The 15,166-nt window shown below is 42.7% G+C and overlaps 1 pseudogene; it reads left to right on the top strand.

The window, feature by feature from the left end:
- The first annotated feature begins 3,028 nt into the window (after positions 1–3,028).
- LOC117714383 (peptidyl-prolyl cis-trans isomerase D-like) lies at positions 3,029–4,430 on the top strand (annotated as a pseudogene).
- The last annotated feature ends 10,736 nt before the right edge of the window (positions 4,431–15,166 follow it).

The raw sequence follows: 15,166 nt of genomic DNA, 5'->3' as shown, positions 1-15,166 counted from the left end.
TGGAGTCATTGAAATTCTGTCTATAGTCACAAGGCTCTTCATTGTGGCTCTATCTGACTGCTTCTCCACCCAACCCCCCCGACACCCCCCCCCCCCCCCCCCCCCCCCGATGATCAATCCTCCAGCCTCCTTTCTGCCTGTTCTGCTCTCTGGGCTGCCCATCAGACAGAATTGGATTAACACCTGGCAGCCCTTGCCTTGTAGTCCTGGGATGTCATGTTATTTGCCCCCAGGAATTCAGAGAGTTGCTGTTTTCAAACATCTGCTTGACTTTTGTGGTCCTCCAGAAGCCACTTCCTGTATGGGACAGGTGTGAGTGATTCACTTTAGTGGGTTTCTGGAGGCTTCAGAGAGGAAGGCCAGCAGGTGGTGTTGGATCATAGCACACTACTTCAGACCTCTGACTGTGCTCCCTTCAGACTGCTTTCTTGTAACCTTGCTTTTCTCACATGACCACAGAGGAAGTGAGGGCCAGAGGGGCTTTAGAACTTCCTGTACACATTTGCTCTTGGCTGGCACATCCACAGGGGAATCTCAGAGCCATTGTGCCTTATTCTTTGGGGGGCTGTTTTTATGAAATCCCACAGTCATCCCTGTGCCCTAAGTGGTGACTTGAACATCAAGTTTATCTTCATCCCTTTGCAGGTCAACTGGATCATCCAGTGTAGGGGGCAGACCAGGCCTGAGAGGAGAGAAGCCTGAGAGAGAACTGAAAACCAGCCTGCTGCGTGAGCGTACCTTTGTGGTATCCCTGACAACTCCTCAAGGGACAAAATCTCCCATTTTCAACAATGTGATTTCATTGTATTAAAATGAATGATTTGGTCATGTATATAAAAAATAAAAGACACAAAAGTGGGAGGGAATATGGCAGGATCTGTTCTTGGGAGGTGTTCTTGAATATAAACAAAAATAATTATATACATGTATGAAATGATAAAAAATAAAAATGTTTAAATAATGAATTACTTAATTGATGTCAGAATTACAGAGGCTTGATTGTGACTATTACTATATTATTTTTATAATGTAGATGAACCCAGGAATTTGCTTATCTTGACAAAAACGCCTATCAAAAAGGTTGTCATCCCATTTAAGAAGGAAAGCCTTGTCTCTATATTGTTGTGTTACTGCCTCTGTGGGAGGCCAGTGGGTCTTGTCATGATCTGTCATATGCATATTCTTATTTCTGATTACAACTGTGACTCTGCCTTCAAGATATTTTGAATATACAGAAATGAATTGCCCGGGACATGTAACCTGATCACAAATCCTTCCAAGACAATCGTAGAAGTGGTCTATTAAAGTTGCCTCTCAGTATGTATTATCGTACAGTGCTACCATTTGACCTGAACAAAGGAAGAGCACACACACCAAAGGAAGAACTCTTCTTCTATTTGGTCATTTTCCAACATCAGCCTACAAGCCACTCATCTTTCCAACATTTGTTGACTGACTTTTTGATTACTTTGGGGTTATCTCTCTTTTTTCTTTCTTTTTTCCTTTCTTTCTTTCTTTCTTTCTTTCTTTCTTTCTTTCTTTCTTCCTTCACTTTACATCCTGATCACAGCCCCCTCCCTCCTCTCTTCCTAGTACCACCCACCCATACCCATCCCTCATTCTTTCTTTCCCTTCTTATCAGAAAAGGGAACCCCCCCCCCACACCCAGTATCAACATACTCTAGTATATCAAGTAGCATCAGGACTAAGCACAATCTCTCCCATTGAGGCCAGACAAGGCAGCCCAGCCAGGGAAAAGGGATCCATAGGTAGATGACAGAGTTCAAGTTGGAGAAGCCCCCACTCCAATTGTTAGGGGACCCATATGAAGACCAAGTTGCACATCTGCTACAAATGAGTCCTAGGCCCCTATACATATGGTTGGTAGTTAACTTTCTGTGAGTTGTTTCAGGGAAAAAAAAATCCTATGCATATGTCTTAATGAACTTGTCTGGGAATTTCTGTGGCATGCATTTCCAAAAGTGAGACTTTTGCACTGAAGAACAGGTACACTGGGATATGTGAGTAAGCATACTATCTACACCACCAAACATTAGTCAAAACAAACAAACAAAAAAACCCAAAAGCCTTCATCATGCTTCTTGATTAAAATTACTTATTTTTTTTTCTTTTTAACATCTGCAAAATAGGATGAACACCAGCTCTATGGTATTCTGGTATCCTGGTTCATGGCTTTCCTCAGGACTTAACAAGAAGAGCAGGACTTTGCAGATTTCAACTTCATAGGTGTAAAACTTAATAATTGGGAAGAGTTGAATTAAAGCTTCAGGATAAGAACAAAACCTTATCTCAGCTCTGTTCTGCCCGTCAGCTTCTGCACCTTGGCTGAGTCCTGGCTTCTGTCCGTTGAAGGTCTGCTTAGGTGAAGCTGAAGATGCACACATTCCTGGGGCTGCGTTACTGGAGCTGCTGATTCTAGATCTGGGAATGCTCCATATATCTCCTCTACCTCAGGCAAATAGAAGGCAGATCTGGTTGTCCCTAGGGTTTGGCCTTTTACAGCATGTCCAATGTGTTCTAGGTTCATTTCTAACACGCTGACCAGAAGCAAAGTGGAGACTGCAACCTATAGCCTTAAGTTGTGTGTTGCATGTTGGTGCTTGTAAATTGAAGACGAGAAACCGGCAATGATCAATTTCATCTCACAAGTTCTCATTAACAATCCATCACTGATGGAAGTCAGGGCAGGGCCTCAAGGCAGGAGCTGGAGGCAGGAACCATGGAGGAATTCTGCTTTCGGGTTCATGCCTAACTAGGTTGTCTTTATATGTAACTAGGTTTTTTAACCATCTGTCTGAGGAACGGTGGGGCTCCCAGTGCACTGGGCTCTCCTACATTAGTTAACAACCAAATCTGTCACAGACATGCCATGCCCAGAAGCCAGAGTGAACTAGTAAATTCCTCACACTTTCCTTTCAAACAATTCCAGGCTGTGACAATTAAACATGACTGGGCCCCTCTCACTCATGAGGTACCCACATCCTGCTTCCCAGCGCTGGCTGTGAAGATGTGGCACCCTCTCCCAGCAGCGAAGCCCTCCAATCCCAAGGGCCTGTGGGTCTACTTTGACATGGACATGGAGTGAGTTGGGTGAATTGTTTGCAGATATTGTTCCCAAAACTGCAGAAGTTTATTGTGTTGCACACCAGAGAACAAAGCATCGGATCCAAACCCCTCTGTTTTGAAAGATGACACCCCCCCCCCCAGAATTACTAAGAAGTTTATGATTCAGGGTGGAGACTTCTCAAATCAGAATGAGACAAATGGAGAAAGCATTTATGATGAAAAATTTGAAGATGAAAACTTTCATTATAAGCATGATTGGGAGGATTTGCTGAGCATGGTGAATGCAGGCCATAGAATAAATGGTTCTGTGGTGGCTTGAATTGGCCCAGGAAATGGCACTAGTTGGAGGTGTGGCCTTGTTGGAGTAGGTGTGACCTTGTTGGAGGAAGTGTGTGGGTGTGAGCTCTAAGATCCGCATCCTAGCGGTGTTCAGAGCAAGATGTGGAGCCCTCAGCTCCTCCAGACCCATGCCTGCCTAGTTGCTGCCATGCTCCCACCTTGATGACAATAAACTGAACCTCTGAACTTGTAAGCCAGCTCCAATTAAATGTTGTCCTTTGTAAGGGTTGCCTTGGTCATAGCATGTGTTCACAGCAGTAAAACCCTAACCAAGACAGGTTCTCAGTTCTTTATCACAACAGTTCCAACTCCTCAGTAAGATAGGAAACATGACACTTGGTCAAGAATTAAAGGACTAGGTATGATAAGGATGCTTGAAAATGTAGACACGAATCATGAAAAACATGACATAGTGTTACTGCAGAACACAGGGAATGGAAAGAAGTCGATGACTGAGGAATAGTCCCCAAAGACACTGTGGTGACAGTCATCCAGATTTCCCAAAGGATGCAGATATAGATTTAAAAGATGTAGACAAAGTTTTATTAATAGCTGAAGACTTAAAAACATTGGAAACACTTTTTTTTTTTCAAGTCTCAGGACTGGGAGATATCTATTAAAAAATATGACAAGGTTTTAAGGTACATAGATAGTTCAAAGGCCGCTATTGAGAAAGCAGATACACCCAGACTGCAACCTATAGCCTTAAGCTGTGTACTGCATGAAGGTGCTCGTAAATTGAAGATGAGAAACTGGCAGCGAGCGACTGACCATTGTTTGGAGACTCTTGAAATGGATATACATACCATGAAATATCAGAGCACTGTACCGCAAAACACAAGGATGGCATGGATTAAAAGAGTATGATCAGGAATTGGCTGATTAAAAAGGTGCAGGAGATAGACTCAGGAGCTAAAGCTACCCAGGCAGAATTGCTTAAATTCAAACAAATGTTAAAGGCACAGAAAGATGAGGCAGCAGTGTATGCAAAAATGTTTGCTTAATAAGGATTAAACTTCCCTTAAGTGTTATACATTGACTATATAAAAGATAATGTAACCTACTGTCTGCAGGATGCCTTGTTCTTTGCCACTGCTTACATAGAAGTAATGACTTAGGTTCCTTCTTAACAAAGAGTTATGAAATATAGTGAAAAAAAAAACCCACAACTGGGACATCATATAAGAGAGATTGCCACACGTGTGGATTTTTGCTTATTATAAAATAAATGTACATTTACATACTACTGTAAAAAATGATTCAGGACTCTCTGTTCCCACCCAGTGTCTCCTAGTGTCCTTGCTATGGTATACAGCATTGCAAACAGAATGTCAACACCAACACAGCCAAGACATAGCACATGTCTGCCAGTGCACAGGCCCTGAGACAGCTTTGGGTAACTGTTCCACTTCCTGCACATACCCCTCCTTTACCATCTGGAAAATCCTAACCTTGTGTTTGTTTTTATAATTTCATCTTTTCAAGAATTTTACACACGTGGAATCCAACAGTGTGTCACTTTGTATTGGCTTTTCTCACTCAGCTTGATTCCCCAGGGAGTCAAGAGGTTGTGCGCATAGGTGATATACTGAGCAGTATCCTATGGTATGAAGTATTGCAGTTTAATTATTCACCCACTGAAAGACATCTGAGCTCTTCCCACTTGGGGGTATTTATCATGAATAATCTGCTGTAAAAGTTATATACACGTTCTCTATATGGTCCTAAGCATCTCTCTGAGATAACATCTGGAAGACCAATACTACTTGATTGAATGTACACACACACACACACACACACACACACACACACACACACACACTTCTAAACTCTTTTTCCAGTGGATGTTTCAATAGCTATGCAGAAGAGTGATCCAGCTTCTCTTCCCCTGGAAGCTGCTGGGTGCTGACACTGTGTTTTACTTTAGCCGCTGTGCTAGGGGCACAGTAGTGCCATGAGTTCTTACTGTATTCCTGTGCTGATGGTGCTGCCGTCTGCTCCTGTCTCAGTGAGCATCTGTGTGTCTTCTTTGGTAAAACGTCTCTTCATGATTTCTGTACACTTTCCACTTGTCTGTTGTATTTTGGATTGTGCCATTTTGAGAATTATAAAATATACTGTGGATATTCATCATTTATCTTTTACTCTGTAGTTTGTCTTCTCAGCTTTTTTAAAAAAGCAAGTCTTTGTAGAGTAAAAACTAAAGGTGTGTGTGTGTGTGTGTGTGTGTGTATAGTTTCTTTAAAATCCCCCTCTGTCTACTTCTTTCTTTCAGGGCTAGGGATCAAACCTAGAACACTGTAAATCACAAAGGAGCAGTTGCTTCTCTCCCAAAGCTTTGATTATTTACTATCTCACTGCTTTATTACTTTGTCTTGTGCTGGAAAGAAATACAGATGAAAGCGATGTAAGGGCGGAAGCTGTTGTTTGAACTCGCAGTTTGGGGGGCACAATCCGTGGTGATGGGCTCCTGGTGGTGGGGTGTGAGGCAGCTGGTCACACGGTCCACAGTCAGGAGGCAGAGAGAGGTGCTTGTTGCTTATCTCCCTTTTCACTGTAATAATAAAATATGATTTTATTTATTTTATTATAGTCCAGGACCCCAGCCTATGTGATGGTACTGCCCACTTTCCAGGTGGGACTTCTAGTAAAGACATCCCTCACAGGCATGCTCAGATGCTCACTTCCTCCCACCTCCAACCTCAGCAAACCGACAGCTGTCCTCAGTCAACTGAGTGTGGTGGACAACTAGTTATTGCCTCTTTTAACTGTGATTGGGCTCCAGGTTTTCACACACCAATGGGTTTTCAACTGGAAACTGGGCATTATATACGATAGGATAAGGCTATGGCCCAGTCACCCTGTTTTAGCTGACTCTCTATAACACTCTTCCAGCAGAGGAAGTGACCATGGCCCCAATTAATCACTACCAGGAAAAGTAAGTGTAGCCTCACAGTTGGCTTCCGTGGACATGCAGGGGAAGATCCTTTGTTCCGGGTGGAGTCGGGGTTCCAGCTCTCCATCATCTACTGCCAAACTTAGCAGCTTGGCAACACGGTGAAGTGGATCATTTGGCTGCCCTGGTAAAGGGGAACCGGGCTCAGTGCTGCTTAGCATAACGAGAGAGGCCCCTCTCACTAACCCAGAAAAGAAAACCAGAGCACCACATGTCAAGCAAGTGTGGTTTCTGCTCAATGTTTATTTCTTTGTCACCATTGTAAAGTTAAAAAAAAAAAATCACTCATCAGTCGTTGCACAACCATGAGCACGGCATATTCGTGCCCTTGTGTGACTGCCCCGACCCTAGGAAGAAGTATTTGCATTCTGCTGTTTGCATAAGAGGTCAGACATGTCTGAGTTTGGCACAGCCAAACCTCATGAACTATTGTCTTAGCACGATTATGAACAGGGCCCTTTCCATGGCCAGAAAGCGTCCCATGCTAACACAAGCGGAATCTGGTGTCTTGCAGCCAGAGTAACTGAGTTGCAGGGATTCTCAGGCCTGGTGTGTCTCAGAAAAAGCTTTCAGAGAGCAGCCTGATTTTCATGACCTCACCACAAGCTAACTGGTTCCTTTTAAAATCTAAAGCAATTGTTGAATTGTTTTAATAATTATAAAATATTGTGCTTCGTATTTAAATATTATTTATACATTGTATACGTGTGAGTAGATGTATGCGTCACACACACTAGTGCATGTTACTATAGCACATGTAATAAGATGAAAGGACACAAAGGATGACTTGTTGGTTTGCTCCTTCTAATACATGGGTCTTGGGGTTTGAACTGAATTCAGGTCTTCAGACTTGGTGGCAAACACCTTTATCTAATGAGCTATCTTGCTGGCCCTGAATTTTAATTTTGGGTTTGAGAAAGTCCCATTCTTGTCATAGGTTGCATGCCCCCCTCATACACACACCTTGCTCCCTTCATCTGCCCATCTTCCTCTCTTTCTTTCTTTCTTTCTTTCTTTCTTTCTTTCTTTCTTTCTTTCTTTCTATCTTTCCTTCTTTCTGTCTCTCTCTTTCTTTCTTTTACTCATGAAGAAATATGACAGAGTTACCACTGTTTGAGTCCTCTCTGTGAGCTTAATAGTGACTGAAATTTGCATTTGAAATGAAATCCCCAGTCTCTGATTTATCTCAGGGGTTCAGCCCGATTGTGGGAGAAATCTTACACTCTGTCAGGTGATCTGACCCTTTTGAGGCCTTTGGAGGCGGGGAAGCGATACACGGATACACCGTCTTGCTGACCTTGGCTGCTCAGGCTGGCCTCTACAGTTCCCTCTGCACCCGTTTTCTACAATAGCCACTGAAACCACTCTATACCTTTAGTATGGGTTTGGCGCATCACCTTCCCCAAAAGGCTGTGTGACACCAGGGTAAACTCACTGCTTTCTCTAATCTTAGCACCATGCTGGGAACACAGAGGGACTACAAGAACAGGGGGATAGTGGCAGGACCTCACAGTCCCTTGGCCTGGACCTTTAATCACTCAGGAGCTGCTCTGACTACCCTGCCCATTCTTACCACACTTGTCCTGTTCATGCCGGCGTCTAGATTATGTTTCAGTTGTCCCCATTTCAGAGACTGGCGACCAGCCATCTGAGCCTGGCAAATCTTCCCTGACTCCTTGATGCAGCAGAGAGAACAGAGAGAAGGCCAGCACCATGCCTGTCTTGTTCATGCTCCGTGTGTGTGCCTGCCAACAGCTCTGAAGGCCTTTTTGTCCTGCTATGGTGTCGGAGCTCGACACACTTTGCATGGCAATGCCCGGCTTTCCTGGAAAGCCCTCTGTTTCAGCTCCAGCCGCCATTTCTTTGTCTTTTTGGTGCCAACCTGGGTGAAAATGGGTCAGTCCACTGGCCTTGGGGTCTTTCCCAATCCAAACCAGAGCCGGCCACTTCTCCTCTATATTCTTTTAAAAGTAATATTTACTTTTGGAAGTAATTGTTCTTACACACTCATGGAAGGGAACAAGAAAACACAAGACACAAAAGTATATCGCTCTTGCACTAGACTATTGGTTTCACTATTGGTATCTGTGTGGACCCGAGTGTCTTGTGGATGATTTAGAGAAACCATTTCCAGCACCATTGCACCACTTTAAAGGTTTATCTGAATATAAGCTTTGTGTGTGTTCCCTGTCTAAACATTTTTGTAATAATTTCATATTCACAAAAAGGGGTATAAAGGTAGCACAGAGATTTCCTATCTGTGTGTCCACCAACTTCCTGTAAGGATAGCGTCTTACAAAACTAGGCCATAGTTGACAAGTTAAGAAACTAGTGTTGATGCAATTTAGTTGACTGAACCACAGATTTTACAGCCAGAACAGCAGTTCAGTGGTTAAGAGCTCTGGCTGCTCTTCCAGACATCTCGGGGTTCCATTGCCAGCACCCACAGATTCACAATCATTTGTCTCTCCAGCTTTAGGGATCCGGAGTTTTCTTCTGGCCTCAGCAGACACCGGGCACATCTGTGATGCATAGACATGCATGCAGCCAAAACATCTATACAAATAAAACAACAACAAATCAAGCTGGAAAAAAAGCTGCTTCAGATGAAAGAAAAAAGGTTTATCTTACTATTTATGTATGTCACTCAATGTATGGTGCCAGTGAAGTCCAGGAGAGGGCATTAAATCCTTTGTAGCTAAGTTACAAGCAGACATGGGGCATCTTTTCAAGTTCTTATAGGGCCTTCCAGAGCAAGGATGGTCGTAACCCATCAATTATGAGTTTGCCCCACCCTAGATAAGCCCTGGGAAGCCAGCCCAGCAGCCTGCTGTGGAAGACTGAGTCAACTGTCCATTCTGTTCTACACCTTCCTGACTGGACAGCAGATCGTGGGATGAATGTGTCTTTATGTGCCTTAGCAACCTGTTATTTGGGCATTTGTTTCCCCCCACCCCTTTGTTTGGTTTCTAAAAGGAAGAATACTCAAAATGACACTGGAGGACAGTTATCCCCAACTTTGCAAAACTATTAAAATGAAAGAAAAAAAAAAAAAAACAACACAGAAAAGTTTATCTGCTGCCACAGTTGAACTGATTGTCAGTTTTCCTTGCATTTTTCATTAAGGATTGACCTTCATTCTGTAGGTTGATATTTAATTTCTAAAGCTGACTTATTAGTGTGTCCTTTGTCTATTGGGAGATGTTAGCAGATGCCTCATCGACTTATAAGAGCCCATGTCAAACAAACCTGTCAGTCCTATTGCATATTTGGTAAAACAGTTTCTACCATCAGACATTTGTCCTTAATTAATTTAAAAACTGCCTTTAAGCCAGGCTTGGTGGGGCAGGCCTTTAATCCTATCACTTGGAAGGCAAAGGCAGGTGGACTTCTCTGAGTTTGAGGCCAGCCTCACTACAGTGAGTTGCACAACAGCCTGGGCTACATAGTGAAACCCTATGTTGAAGAAAACTAAAAACTAAAAACAAACAAAAAACAACAAAATATGTGCTTTCAGTATGCTGACATTTTAAGGTTTTGTCTAGTGAGGATCTAGTAGTTGGCTAGGTTTATAATTGAGCAAGTCTTCAGTGCAGTTAGGTGGCTGTTAGTTACCCCAGGGATATAAGTGCCACTCTTGCACCCTTGGGTATATTTTGCCAGGCTGCTCATTGTTGAGGTGTCCTCTTAGTATTTTATCAAATTGATACAAACTTGAGTTATCCATTGAGAAAATACTTTCATCAGATTGGCCTGTAGACAAGTCTGTGGGAATTTTCTTGATTAATAATTGGTGGTGGTGGTGGTGGGGCTAGCTTACTGGAGGCAGTGCCACTGCTGGGTAGGTAGTCCTGGGTGCTATAAAACCAACCAACCAACCAACCAACCAACCAACCAACCAACAAACAAACAACCCACACAGTCTAAGCAAACTATGAAGAGCAAGCCAGTAAGTGGCACCATATCCTCTATCCTTTGCCTGAGTTCCTGACCTGGCTTCTGTAGTGGGTTGGCCTAATGCTGCCCATACTCTGATGCTAAGTGCTGGCCTCCAACATTTGGAGTCTGCAAGTAGCCTTTGGAACCCAGCCCCCGAGTTAATTTTGATTGGTGAATAAAGATGCCAGCAGCTAATAGCTGGGGAGAAGAGACATGGGCAGGATTTAGGTTTCCCAGTCTTGGGACCAGAAGGAGAAAGAGGGAGAAGAAGATACCATGCAAGATTAAGAATGTGCAGAAGAAAGAGCCGCCATGGAAGAAGAAGAGTGTACAGGAGGGAGAAGGAGAGCCGCCATGTAAAAGGGCCAAGAGAATAATAGCTGCTTCACTGGGTTAAGAGCAGCCAAGATGGAACATAGAAATTAGTAAGTAGTAACTCAGTGTTATCAGTAGGAAAGTGGACTCCAACAGCATAGAGATTAGACAGTTGCCCAGCTATTGTACTGCTTAAGGCATATTAAAATATAAAGGCTGTATGTGTCTTTCATCTGGGAAAATAAATGGTCAAAGGCAGGAAGAAACCCCTGTGCTTGGATTTATTAGTTATTTTTTACTACAGGCTTCCCTTTGTGCTGTGCTGAGGTCAGGATGTAGAAGCCACATGAACCATCTCCTCCCCAAGTTGCTTTTACTCATGGTGTTTTGTCACAGCAACGGAAAAATAACTGCTGTACTAAGATTTATAGCTTGGTAGGACTTTAACTGCTTTACTTTCTTGGCAACTTGAGAAGCACCTTTGGGTAGTCCTCAGGGAAGAGGCTTCTAGGTCAGTTCCAGCTTGTTTCCCTCAAGTACTGTGAATGAATTGTATGGTGTCTTCAGCAAAATGGTCTTAATCTTCAAGTTTTATGAAGCAATGCCAATAGCTTATGTTACTGTGAGAAGCTCTTGGATTTGTCTGAGCAATGACTCAAAGGGAGGCTTCCCATGCATGGAACTGGAGATTTTGTTAGATGGTATATTTACTCTTAAGATGAACGTTACCACCTTCCAGTCTGGGCCAGAGCACTGAGCAGATCTTGGGTGGCAGCTCTGTCCCCAACCTCCAAGAATCCAGAGGAAGCAGGGGTCCCAGGCGCTCTAATTTGGACAGTGTCTTAGAAACTAGTTCCCAGATCTGAGGCCTGGATCAGACCTCTGCCAGGTCTGCTGTTGTGTGGACCCCGGATTCCACCTGAGACATACTGGAAGGTCCACTCAATCCAGAGCCACAGAGGAACAAATGATCTCAGAGCTTCAGACAACATATCCTGAGATATTCTAGAGGAGACACTGCACCCAGAACAGCAGACACCTAGCTGGACTACTACCTTGGAGGCACCAGATCCTGAGGCACCCTAGAGGTACCACTATAATCAGTACAGCTGGAAAAGATCACAGAGACATCTGGACCCTAGGAGATCAGACACAAGCTAGATAACTAGAAAGACAGACTTCAGTCAAAGACAGCAAGTACAGGCAGCACTAGAGTTAACCAGATGGCAAAAGGCAAGAGCAAGAACATAAGCAACAGAAACCAAAGTTACATGGCATCATCAGAACCCAGCTCCCCCATCAGAGCAAGCCCTGAACACCCCATCACACCAGAAAAGCAGGAATCAGAATTAAAATCACTTCTCATGATGATGATAGAGGGCTTTAAGAAAGACATAAATAACGCTCTCAAAGAACTTAAGGAGAGCACTGGTAGACAGATAGAAACCCTTAAAGAGGAAACACAAAAATCCCTTAAGGAATTGCAAGAAAATACAACCAAACGGGAAAAGGAATTAAACAGAACCATGCAGGATCTAAAAATGGAAGTAGAAACAATAAAGAAATCACAAAGGGACAATACCCTGGAGATAGAAAACCTAAAAAGAAGATCAGGAGTCATAGACACAAGTATCACCAACAGAATACAAGAGATGGAAGAGAGAATCTCATGTGCAGAAGATACCATGGAAAACATTGACACAACTGTCAAAGAAAATGCAAAATACAAAAAGCTACTAACCCAAAATATACAAGAAATCCAAGACACAATGAGAAGGCCAAACCTAAGGATAATAGGTATAGATGAAGGGGAAGACTCCCAACTAAAAGGACCAGTAAATATCCTCAACAAAATTATAGAGGAAAACTTCCCTAACCTAAAGAAAGAGATGTCCATAAATATACAAGAAGCTTACAGAACTCCAAATAGTTTAGACCAGAAAAGAAATACTTCCCGCCATATAATAGTCAAAACATCAAATGTACAAAACAAAGAAAAAATACTAAAAGCAGTAAGGGAAAAAGGCAAAGTAACGTATAAAGGCAGACCTATAAGAATTACAACAGACTTCTCACCAGAGACCATAAAAGCCAGAAGATCCTGGACCGATATCATACAGACCCTAAGAGAACACAAATGCCAGCCCAGACTACTATACCCAGCAAAACTGTCAATCATTATTGATGGAGAAACCAAAATATTCCATGACAAATCCAAATTTACACAGTATCTCAACACAAATCCAGCACTTCAAAGAATAATTGGTGGAAAACTTCAACACATGGAGGGAAACTATTACCTTGAAAAAGCAAGAAAGTAATCTCCCAAAAAACCCAAAAAAAGATAGTTACACAAACATATCTCCACGGATGTTAGCCCAAAAGCTTGGATTGGTGAAGACTCAACCCACAGACCACATGAAGCTCATGAAGAAGGAAGACCAAGAGGGGATGCCTCAGTTCTACTTAGAATGAGAAACAAAAATGCTCAAGGGAGCAAATAAGGAAACAAAACATGGAACAGAAACTGAAGGAGGGGCCATCAGGAGACCATTCCACCTGGGTATTCACCCCATGTACAGTCACCTAATCTAAACACTGTTGTGGATGGCTGGAAGTGCATAATGTGAGGAACATGATATAGCTGTCTCCTTAGAGGTCAGCCAAAGACTAACACACTCAGAGGACAATGTTCACAATTAACTACTGATATGATCAGGGGTTTCCCAATGGAGAACTTAGTGAGAGGACTGAAGGAGCAGAAAGGGTTATTGACCCCAGGTGGAAAGCAACAATACCAAACAACCAGAGCCTCCCAGGGTCTAAACCACCAGCCTGGGAACACATAGGGAGGTACCCAAGACTCCAGAGGTATATGTAGGGGAGGATGGCCTTGTTGCACATAGGTGGGAGAGGAGTTTCTTGGTCCCATAAAAAAAAAAAATGAACACACAGTGGGGGGGGAATGATGTGAGGGTGGGGAGAGGATAGTGGGGGGGGGTAGGTGCGGTCACTGCCTCATAGAAGCATGAGGAGGGGGATGGGATAGGAGGTTTCTGGGTGGTGGGAGGAAGTAGGCTAAGAGGATAAAATCTGAAATGTAAATACTACAACCAATTTTAACAAGTGGGGAAAAAAAAGTCTTCAGAACCAACATCTTTAAAAAAAAAAAATGTCAGCCCCCTGGGGGTGGGAAATTTTTTTTTTCTTGATACTAAAACTTGTTCTGAGAATTGTATATTGCAGAATACACAGCCTTGGTGTATCTACTCATCAAGCATACTGAGCAGACCTGCCCAAACCTCTGATGTCCTGGAATTCCATCTGGATTCAGTGAAGACACAGCATTAGAGGCTTATCAACTTACTCTTCCCCCCAACTCCTCTTCTAAAATCTCAACGCCCTTAATCAGCATGAAGAAGTTAAAGAAGAGTCAGCGCCCCTATTCCCTGAGCTTGGGGACTAATGTGGTTAATAATGGTCTGTCTTTCTAGGGACAAGTAGTGGTTTTGTTGGAACAGGGGGGATTAGCTAGGACTTATTACATAGCCATAACCTATTGGTAGAAATCTGTATAATTATTATCAAGATGAAGTTATAATTTCTTAAATGGTACAAAATTTACTTTGATCTCAAATTTAAGGTTTTCATTGGTACGAGCCTCTTATTAATATAAAAATGAGATGAATATTGATACGCTCATGGGCATTGTGCCTGTATAACACATTTAGGAATACAAGGCCTAGACCCAACCCTTTTTTTAACCTTTTTAACTGATTTGGGACGCTTAACCTATGAGTTAAGGGACTATAGCAAATTCATATTTTTGAGTTTATTGTTAGGGTGTTTCCCATATTTTATTTAGAAATAGCTGAGAGGAGTGAACAGACAACAGTCCAGGTTACCTTGCATGGATAGTTGGTTTTCAAAACATCAGAAGTCCATAGAACTGACGCTACAAATATTTATATATTAATGTTTATATTGATTAGAGACCTGTCTGCTTCTGACAGCTTCCTGTCGTGGATTCTAAGAAGAAATTGAGCATCCTTGGAGTTACTCCAGTTGTGTGGTAACAGCCACTAGGCAAGAATTGCCTCTCTCCATCTACAGACAAATTACTGTCCAGAAAAGGACACACATGCAGAATAGTCGACTAATTATATCTGCCTAGACAGAGTAATCAGTCCTTAATAATCCTGCATCACCAAGGTCTGTCAGATGATTCTGGGCCAGAAGGCTGAAGATTTGATGCTCCAACGTTCGGTAGTATAGGGGCTTTTCAGGTGTTCAGAGGTCTCTATAAATTGGCTAAGTTTTAGAAGCTATGCTTTGTGCTTCCCACAATTATAGTTAACTCAGTTATTCTGGATTTCTGATGGGGTTGAAAACTTACAGCTATTTACCATAAGAGAAAAGATTTGAGTGGATGGTCGTCAGCTGACATTCATCCTAAAGCCAGGTTCAGAACTAAATGTTTTAGTTAGGATAAATGACAGAGGTGCTGGTTAGTCAACAAAAGGATGGATG

The sequence above is a fragment of the Arvicanthis niloticus genome, chromosome 8, assembly GCF_011762505.2.
Source record: "Arvicanthis niloticus isolate mArvNil1 chromosome 8, mArvNil1.pat.X, whole genome shotgun sequence".
Lineage (NCBI taxonomy): Eukaryota > Metazoa > Chordata > Mammalia > Rodentia > Muridae > Arvicanthis > Arvicanthis niloticus.
Note: the sequence above shows the minus strand (reverse complement) of the source record. Positions and strands in the feature narration are given on the sequence as shown.